We start from the raw sequence: 9,821 nt of genomic DNA on the forward strand, positions 1-9,821 counted from the left end.
ATTCAGAAGCAAAGGGAAAGTAAATGTGAAGTGTAGGCTCTTTCCCTTCCTTCTTATTGGATAAATGGTCATCCAGCCTTTGCCTAAAGACCTCCAGCAGAATCCACTATCCTCTAAGCTGGCCCATTCTACTTTAGGGTAGCTCTAATTGTTAGGAAGCTTTACTTTATAGGAATCCTAAATTGCCTCTTTCCATGTCCCCACATCTAATTCTGACCTCTTAGAGTCCAACGGAACAGAGCAAATCCTATTTCCAAAGGACAGCTTGAAGATAGTTAAGCATCTGAAGTCCCCTGCTGAGTCTTGTCTGTTCCAGCCTAAGTCTCCACAGTTCTTTCAGTATATCTTCATATGGCACGATATCTTAAGTCCTTCCTATCTGGTCATCTTTCTTTCCACACTAATAAGCTGGATAAATATACTGCCTGTTGTTTTTCTAATATTTGACCTTCTAGGTAGTCCTATTTTTAAAAGTAAATTATGCACTGGCCCTGGAATCAGGAGGAAACTGAGTTCAAATCTGGCCCCAGATGCTTAGTAGGTATGCAGCCCTAGGCAAGTAACTTAATTCTGATTGCCTCAAAAAAAAAAGTATTAAGATGAATAAAGATTTTAAAAAGTGAATTTCTTTTTGTACATGCATCCAGGGATTTCGATGCATTCAGGAAATTTTTCTAGGCCCTTGAATCCTTTGAGAACTTTTATTTGACAAGAGAATAAGTATTTTTCTCTCTATACAAAAATAAGTATGGTGTTCCAGAAAGGACAGACTACAGGATTTGGAGGCATAGAAGTTGGATTTGAAGCCATCTTTCAAACTTCCTATCTTTGTGACCTTGGGCAGAATATTTGGATCTGTTTTTTCGTCTGTAAAGTGAGGTGGATAAACTGGATAATATTCAATATCTTTCTAGCTCTAAATATGTGGCCCCTCCTCTTCCGTACTATACAAAGTCCTGGACTTGTAGGTAGAGGAGACCACTGACCATTGATCTGATTTCAGGACAGAAGGTTCCCAGGTTTCACACCCTTCCTCTGCCAGCAGAGGAACTTGAACTAGAACTTCATTTCTTCAGTCAATTCACTCTGGAGCTCTTAGACTGGATAACAACTCCCCACCCACCTAGCAAAGAGTGAATGTAATTACTAAATAGTAATTGTTTCTCTTTTACCCAGGAACCCTGAGGGTCTTCCCCTTCCAGTTTGACTTTTTTTTTTTTTTTTATTAAAGGGTCCATCCCTTGAGTGACTACTTGAAGAAGCTTGTTCTTTGAATGGGTGTATCTCACTCAAAGTGAGAATGCGATAAGACTTTAGCCTGAAAGGGTCAGAGTCTCACATTACATCCTGGGCCATCTCCAGTTGTCCTGATAAATAGCAGGCCACTGGACCTAGGTGGCTCAGGGGAAGAAGGTGAGGTTGGTGACCTTGCACAGACCTCCCTCACTCAAATCAAAGTCAACTGCAAGTCATGTCATCATCTGGATATCATAGTCTTCTTCAAGAATGAAGGACAAACACAACAATTTTAGTAATCACTAGGATCTGAATATAGCTTGGGGACCTGGGTCTTGGCTCTTGTACTTTGTGACCCTGGATGAATCATTTAATTGCTGGGCACATTTAACCTTAAAGTAGGAGTGATATATGTTCTACCTGCTTCATAGGACTATGCTGCTGTGAGGTCCAAAAAAGATAATGATCATCAAAGGCTCTGAAAATCATAAAATGCTATATAGATGTCAGCTAAATGATTCAGTGGAAAGTGAGGGACCTGGAACCAGGAAGACTTGAATTTGAATCCTGCCTCTGATAGAACTCTTGTGAAGCCACGAGGACCAGGAGCTTTTTCTTTGTATAGTTAGATTTATTTGCTTTTTATTTCGGATCTCTATCTGATCTTCTGATAGGTTAGGTTGTTTTTTTATATTTTTGAAGGTATTCCTCTACTTCTTTTGTGTTCTCATTTTGTTAGCAAGAAACTGCATAATATGTTCTAATCCTTTTTATTTCATCTACTTTTGCTGCAATTTCCCCTTGCTCATTGTTATTTTATGTAGCAGATAGCCTGTGTCCCCCCATGGCTCGGTGATGTGATGAAGAAGAAAGACATGGGAGGCAGGAGAAGAAAGACCAACTCCATTCATTGAGCTGAGGGTCAGGGTATTTATAGACAGAAAATGCAAGCCTATGTGACATTCTGCTTGTCTCCTGCCCTAGTGATTTAATCAGTCTTATCTTAAAGACTGAGTCTAGAGGGCATCTATTTTACATATCCCTTGTTTTCTGTAATTCTCTTGTTTGTCTCAGGGAGACAGCAACATCTGGGGGGCATGGAGAGCCATTCTGGATCATAATGAGCACAGTCTCAAAGAACAGTTTCCCCAAAAGTCTATCCTGATCTTGTCAACCCTACTCCACCCTGGCCCTCAACATTGAGCAGTTATAAAAAAGGAAAAATTTAAGCAAAAATAGATGAATGGGTAGTAAGAGGACAGAAGACTATACAGAGGGAATAATGAATATGGTCTCCTGGAAAATATGAAGATTTTTAGATGTCCAAATAGGCATTTGATTTATTGAATAAGGTTGGATGACAAGGATGGCCCGTACTTTAGGAAAAGCACTTTGGCAGTTATTAAGCACCCTGTTCCAGGCACTTTGCTAAATGCTGAGAATACAACTAGAAACAAAAAGACAGTCCCTACCTTCAAGAGGCTCACATTTTAATTGGAGAAAACAACCTGGAAGTTGAAAGGAAGGTACTTCTCTGGGGGAGGTCCAAGAGGAGGAAAAAGTCAAGAGAATCAGAATTCAGCATTTTATGAAGAGGAAAACACAAATTACCAAGTTAAAAAAGCAGTCTGGCAGAAATTAGATTTAGACTAACATCTTACACCATATTCCACAATACATTCTAAACAGATATGTAATCTTAATATTAAAGATCATACTATTAAAAAATTAGACAAGAAACCTCCTATACCTCTCACATCTTTGTGTATTTGTGTATGTACGCATTATATGTGTATATATGTATATATAAAACCTAATAGCCATTTCCCAATAAACAAGTGGCCAAAGGATATAAACCAAAAGTTCTCAAAAGAAATGCAAACTGTAACAACCATATGAAAGAATGCTCCATAATAAGAGAAATGCAAAGCAGAACAATTCTTAAGTTTCATTTCACATCCTGCAAATTTGTAAAAATGACAAAATTTGGCAGTATTCAATGTTGGAAAGTTTATTGAATGATAGGCATATAAATATATTGTTGGTAGAGCTGTCAAGTGATACAATCATTTCTGAGCAATTTGGAATTATGCAATAAAGCAACTTAAATGTTTAAATCTTTTGAATCAGAAACTTGATTACTGAGGTTATACCTCAAGGATCCCATTGATGAGAAGGAAGCCAATATGCTCCAAAATATTTATATTTTGCACTTTTTGGGATAGCTAAGAATTGAAAACAAAGTAGATATTCATCAACTGGACAATGGCCAAACAAATTGTTATGCATGAATATAATGGAATATTACTGTCCTGTGAGATATGTGTGATGAATAGAGACAAGCATGGAAATATCTATATGAACTCATGTAGAATGAAGTAAGCTGATCCAAGAAAACACTATAAATGGTAACTACAAGAATGTAAATGGAGAAAACAATGAATGACAATCCAAACCAAAAAGTAAACGTAACAAAATCATACGATTAAGCATGACTCATGAAGAGATGAGGACAGCTTCAACCCTCCCACTTTTTGGAGGTGGGAGGTTAAAGGTGTTCCATATTGCACATGTTTTTGGACTTTTGCCAATTTTATTGTTCAGTAATGCTGATTTTTTTCCTCTCTAAAAATACTATTTGTTATATGCGGTGGCTTTTTGGAAAGGGGGAGGAGAAGGGATACTTGAGATAATTATGATAATGTAGGAAATAGAAGACAGCAATAAAAATTTATTTTCAAAATAAATATTTGTTATGATTTTCCTTGTTGCATTTGAAAAGGCATTGACAAGCAACTCACCTGGACCAGAAGAGAAGAACTTTTTCACTCTAACTAGATTCTTACTTGAACTTTAACGCCTTAAACAAAATGCAGAAGTCATCAAATGTGGTAGAATGGTATTCAGTAACTCTAAGGACACTAGCTTCTGGGGTAAGGACTCTGTTTTTGACAAAAACTCTTGGGAAAGGTGCAACTGGGTCAGCGAGAAATTAAGTTTCGATCTACATCTTATGCTATGTACTACAATAAATTTCAGATATGTATATGAACTAGGTGATAAGTGACAGCATAAAAAAGTTAGAAACATCTTTCAGAACTATGGCTCATGGGAAGATTCTGACCTAAGCAAGGGATAGTAATGTCCCTAAAATAAGACATGGGCAATTTGAATTATATAATGTTGAAAAGCTTCTGCAAGAGAAAATTAAATGCTATTAGAATCAAAAGGGAAATGATTAGGGGAAAAAATCTTTACCTCAGATTGCCCTTACAAAGGTCCAGTATCCAAGGTCTACAAAGAACTGATACAAGCGTGTAAAACCAAGAGACATTCCCTGACAGATAAGCAGTCAAGGATAGGAACAGACAGTTCCCCAATGAAGAAATGTAAGTTATCAACAACCATATGAAAAAATGTTCCAAATCACTAATAATTAGAGAAATACAAACTGAAATAACACTGAGGTCCTATTTCATATCTACATAAGGCTGGCAAAGAAGACAAAAGAGGAAAACAATTATTGGATGGCAAGAGAACTAGGCCACCATTGATAGAGTTGTGACTTGGTTCAAATGTTCTGGAAAACAATTTGGGACTGTTTCCCAAAGGTCACTCAACTAGATATATCCTGTGACTCCATGAGAGTACTATTAGAGAGATATTGTTGACCTGAAAACTTACCAAGAAAAGGCAACATGGCTAAATGCATACATTTTATGATTTAATTAATTAATCAATTCCCTATTAAAGAAAACAGTAACATAATGCATTATGGAGCCAGAAATGTTCTGGCTACCCAGTGCAGAAATCTTCTGGCTTATGTACATTCTGCCGTGAGAAAGGAACTCTCCTAGTTGAACAAATCATAAATTTAGTAAGACAAGACAATTAACAAAGTAATGTTGGTCAGGCCTTGGGATTCCAGCTGGGTAAGCATATGTCTCGGTGATAAGGAAAGAAACCCCACCACTAGTAAGTGGTAGGCTTCCTCCCTTAAACAGATAATTGACATAGGAAAGCGTAAACAATGTTCAATAGAAATTATGATCTAAGATGTCTATATTTTCTTTATCATTAATATGCCATAACATAGTATATGTCTATAGATCAAAGGAAAGTCCCATTATTCATAACATAGTATGTGTCTATAGATAATAAGATTCATCAAAGGAAAGTCTCATTATCCATCAAAGGAAAGTCTTATTATTCAAGATATAGTGTCTTAGGTTAAAGGTCTCCTTAAGGAGTGTGGAGTCGGCCTTGGCTGGCTTTTGCTGACATAGGAAGAGGCACTCTCTGAGTTTACTTCAGAGAGAACAAAGAGATTATTCTAAAATTTTATATTAAACATTATCAATATGTACCCCCAAGAAGATCAAGGACAGGAAAGAGGAATCACACGTACAAGAATATTTTTAGCAGCACTTTTTGTTGTAGCCGAGAGCTAGAAACTAAAAGAAATGGCTGAAATTGTGGCATATGGTCATAAGGGAATTTCCACACACACACACCCCATGAAAGTGAAGACTATGATGGATTTAGAGAAAAACTTGGGAGTACATGTATGAATTGCTGTACAATGAAATGAGTAAAACTAAGACAACAATTTACATTAGGATCATAATAAAAATGTAAGGGGAAACAATGCTGAAGGACCTTTTACCTCTGACCAAAGTATCAATCACAACTTCCAAAAACTGATTATGACCCTTACCTTTCACCTCTTGGCAAAGGGAGAGAGGAAGGAAAAACATTTAAAATTATTTAATATTTTATTTTCCCCCATTTGCACATAAGAATAATTTTTAGCATTCATTTTTTAAAACGTTGAGTTCCAAATTTCCCTTTCTTCCCTTCCCGCATCATTAAAAAGGCAAATCATAGGTTGTACATGTGCAGTCATGCAAAAATATTTCCATATTAGTCATGTTGTAAAAGAAAACACAAACAAAAAACCCCAAGAAAAATACGGTTAAAAAATATATGCTTCAGTCTGTATTTAGACTCCATTAGTTCTTCCTCTGAAGATGGAAAACGTTTTCTGTCCTAGGTTCTTGTTTAGGCCTTTGTATTGCTGAGAAGAGATGTCATTCAAAGTTTATCATCCTACAATATTGCTTTTATTATGTACATTCTTCTCTTGGCTCTGCTCACTTTATTTTGCATCAGTTCATGGTGAATCTTTCCAGGTTTTTCTGAGAGCATTTTGCTCAATATTTTTTTATAGTAGAATAATATTCCATCACAATCACATACCACAATCTGTTCAGCCATTCTCCAGTTAATGGACATTTCCTCAATAGAAAAAAACATTTATTAAGAGTGGATGAAGTACTGGCAATGCAGTCAGGAAGATTCATTTCCCTGTATTCAAATCTGGCCTCACACACTTACTAGCTGTATGACCCTATTAAGGAATTTAGAGATTAATCATTTTAAGATTGGCAGGGGAGAACTCCTGGAACTTTGGCTAATTCTAGAAACTCCCTCTCTTCTTTTTATCCTATTTCATAAGGTACTTAGCCAAAGCTTAACTTATGTTGAAATATTTTAGTGAGTTCTGGGGTACCACTCTATAAAATTTGTTTTAAGAAAAACAGGAATTCAATTCTGTAAAAATGTCATGGGGTAAAACTCAACCCTGTTTGCCTCAGTTTCTCATCTGTAAAATGAACCAGAGAAGGAAATAACAAACCACTCTAATATCTTCTCCAAGAAAACACCAAATGGGGTCATGGAGAGTCAGACATGCCTGAGAAAATGACCGAACAACAACCGCAGTATGTATCAGGCACTATAAATAATAATATTATTTACCAATTTATGTACATTCTGTTCTCATCGGAGCCTTCATTTTGTGAAGGGGACCAGGCTAACCTGCCTTCATTCTCCTCCCAGCCTTGTTCCTGACTTTCTGACTTCAAATCATGTTCCTAGTGGGGAATACTTTTTCATTCCCCTCCTCCTGACTTTCAGTTCCCTTTCCTGAGTTGAGTTCTCTCATTAGAATGTAAGTTCCTTGTAGGTAGGGGTTGTCTTTCTTTTGGTTTGTATTTGTATCACCAGCGCTTAGCACAGTTCCTGGCGCATGTTCATTGTTTTTCCTTCTACCCTTTCCTCCGTTCCTCTATTACTCCACACTCTCTCTCCTTGACCCATCATGGATGCAGCATTACTTTTCTTTCAAGAGTGTCTCAGGAATACTTGCAGCAGTGACGAGTTTCGATCAGTTAAGCTTCAAAAGAGTCCAGGGTTTTTAAAGGGAAAACGCATCAAATGCCCCCTATTCACAACAGAAGAAACTGTTTTGATGTAGCCTGCATATATAATGGTTCCCAAAGGGAAAATCTCCCTGCAGTAAAGGTTTCGCTGACCCTGAAGTTTAGTCTGTGATGCTGTTTATGATCGCATTTTACTGAAGTCTCCTGAGTGTTGTCTGTTAAGATGAACGGTTATCCTTCATCCGGCACGATGACACCTTGTTTCTTCTGCTTCATCACTTACATATTGTTCTACACTTAGTTGCCCTTTGTTTACACTTGTGTCACAACTAATGGATTCCTGTCAATAGAAAGAGAAGCAATCAGTTATTGACTCAGGTCTAATAATGTAGAAGTCATGCTTCCTATGGACACAAAAGCAATACAGGGAAATGCTGAAAACGTTTACGTAGACAACACAGCCCACTCTTTACAGCATTGAAGACCTTGAATTTAATTAATGAACAGGATGTTTGCTGGGGTTGATTTAATAAGACATTTTTTCAAAATACGCTAAATATCAAACAAAGCCCTGTTCCTACATTTAACATTCAGATTATTTTTGTTCCTTTTTTTTTTTGAATGATAGAAAACTTTTCTATTCTTTCACTTTAGCTCTGAGACTTCTTTCTAGCAGTGGCTGAGAACAGTAATTTATTGGTAATTATGAACAATTGGGTCACAAATGCTCAGAAAAATCTTTGTCTTATTTCGTGTTTAGTATTGTTTGTAGATTCTTCTACCTTGAAAGATTTCTAAAGGGGAAATGCAGCCAGCTAAAGACTTCCGTAAAAAGCTTCAACAAAAGAGTCTAAAATGCGGGGGAAGATTAATGAAGTTTCATAGTCTTATACCTAAAATGTTCTCTCTATCTGTAACCTGTAATCTGATGCCGAATTCTCTGCCCCAGTAAGCAGGAACTAACTCCCACTTTAGGTTTTCAGCAGGAGAGTAGATTTTAAAAAAAAACCAAACCAACAACTTTGCAAGATACTTTCTATTTATTTCTGCTTGCAAGTTTGGGGTTACAGAGATGATAATCAAAGAAAGGAAATTTTTTTTTTTGGTTTGTAGAAATTTGTGGCATTATATAGAGACTGAATTTATAACTAACTTTTTTTATAACCTTTACTGTAAATTTCCAAAGTATGGTAACTATTAAAAACATTTTAGTAGATTTTGAAGGTCTAGAAATTAAGGAGATTGGAAATAAATCATTAAGGAGTTTAGAGATTAATCATTTTAAGATTTTCAGGGGAGAACTCCTGGAACTTTAACTAATTCTACAAACTCACTCCTTTCTTTTTGTCTTATTTGATAAGGCACTTAGCCAAGGTTTAACATATGTTGAAATATTTTAGTGAATTCTGGGGTACCACTCTATAAAATTTGTTATAAGGAAAAACAGGAATTCAATTCTGCAAAAATTTCATGGGGTAAACAACACTTAAATTACTTTTTTTTCCTGAAACTTGATACATCCTTTTGTTTTAGTGTAATGTAGGAAGGCAACTAGTTTTAGAGTAAGCCCAGAGTGAAGAAAAAAAATAGGTATGTGATTTATATTTTAAAGTTATGTGGAACTTAATAGCTACTTCATACTAATCTCTTCTTGACCATAAAAAAGCTTCTTTAAATCAGGGAGCAATTTAAAAATGAGTAAAATTTAATTAAGTGTTAAGTTCCCAAAGACCTCATGCCTGCATGAGATCTTTCTTCCCAGCGCGAATGAACGAGGCGGGAGCAAGGATGGTCAGCACTCCGTTTATTCTCAGCTAGATCAGAGTATATATAGGCATTCTTCTACTTCCTTTCATACAAGAGGTTTGTAAATACTGGGTGCTGAGCTTACGTGCTTGGCTGTTGTTCTTGCTCAAGATAATTGTGAAGGTTGGTTATTGCATAAGGGTGGTCCATCATGTAAGTCAGGCAAGGACATGTCATCTCAGGAGATTTCTCCCAAGGGCATCATGACCCTGATAACCCAAGAGTTCTAGATCCCTTACACTTAAGGAGTGGAAAGGGTGATTTAAACCAAAGATGGGTTTATGAGGAGGGACTGCCTACCCCACCCCCACCATTGACCGAACCCAGACCCTGTTCTAGATAATTCAAACAGATATTACAATGACAGGAGGGGAGGAGGTGATCAGGAACTAGGAATATCTTTTGGAAAGACTGAAGTAGAGCTTACAAAGCCTTATCTGACAGAATTAATTGTTTATGTAAGTTAGAAGCAAGGCCACTAAAGAAAATTAGAAATTGTGCATTTGCAAGTTCTTAGAAACCCAGAAAAGTCACAACTGCAATTAATAGAGGCTG

This window comes from Notamacropus eugenii, chromosome 6 (assembly GCF_028372415.1).
Source record: "Notamacropus eugenii isolate mMacEug1 chromosome 6, mMacEug1.pri_v2, whole genome shotgun sequence".
Classification (NCBI taxonomy): domain Eukaryota; kingdom Metazoa; phylum Chordata; class Mammalia; order Diprotodontia; family Macropodidae; genus Notamacropus; species Notamacropus eugenii.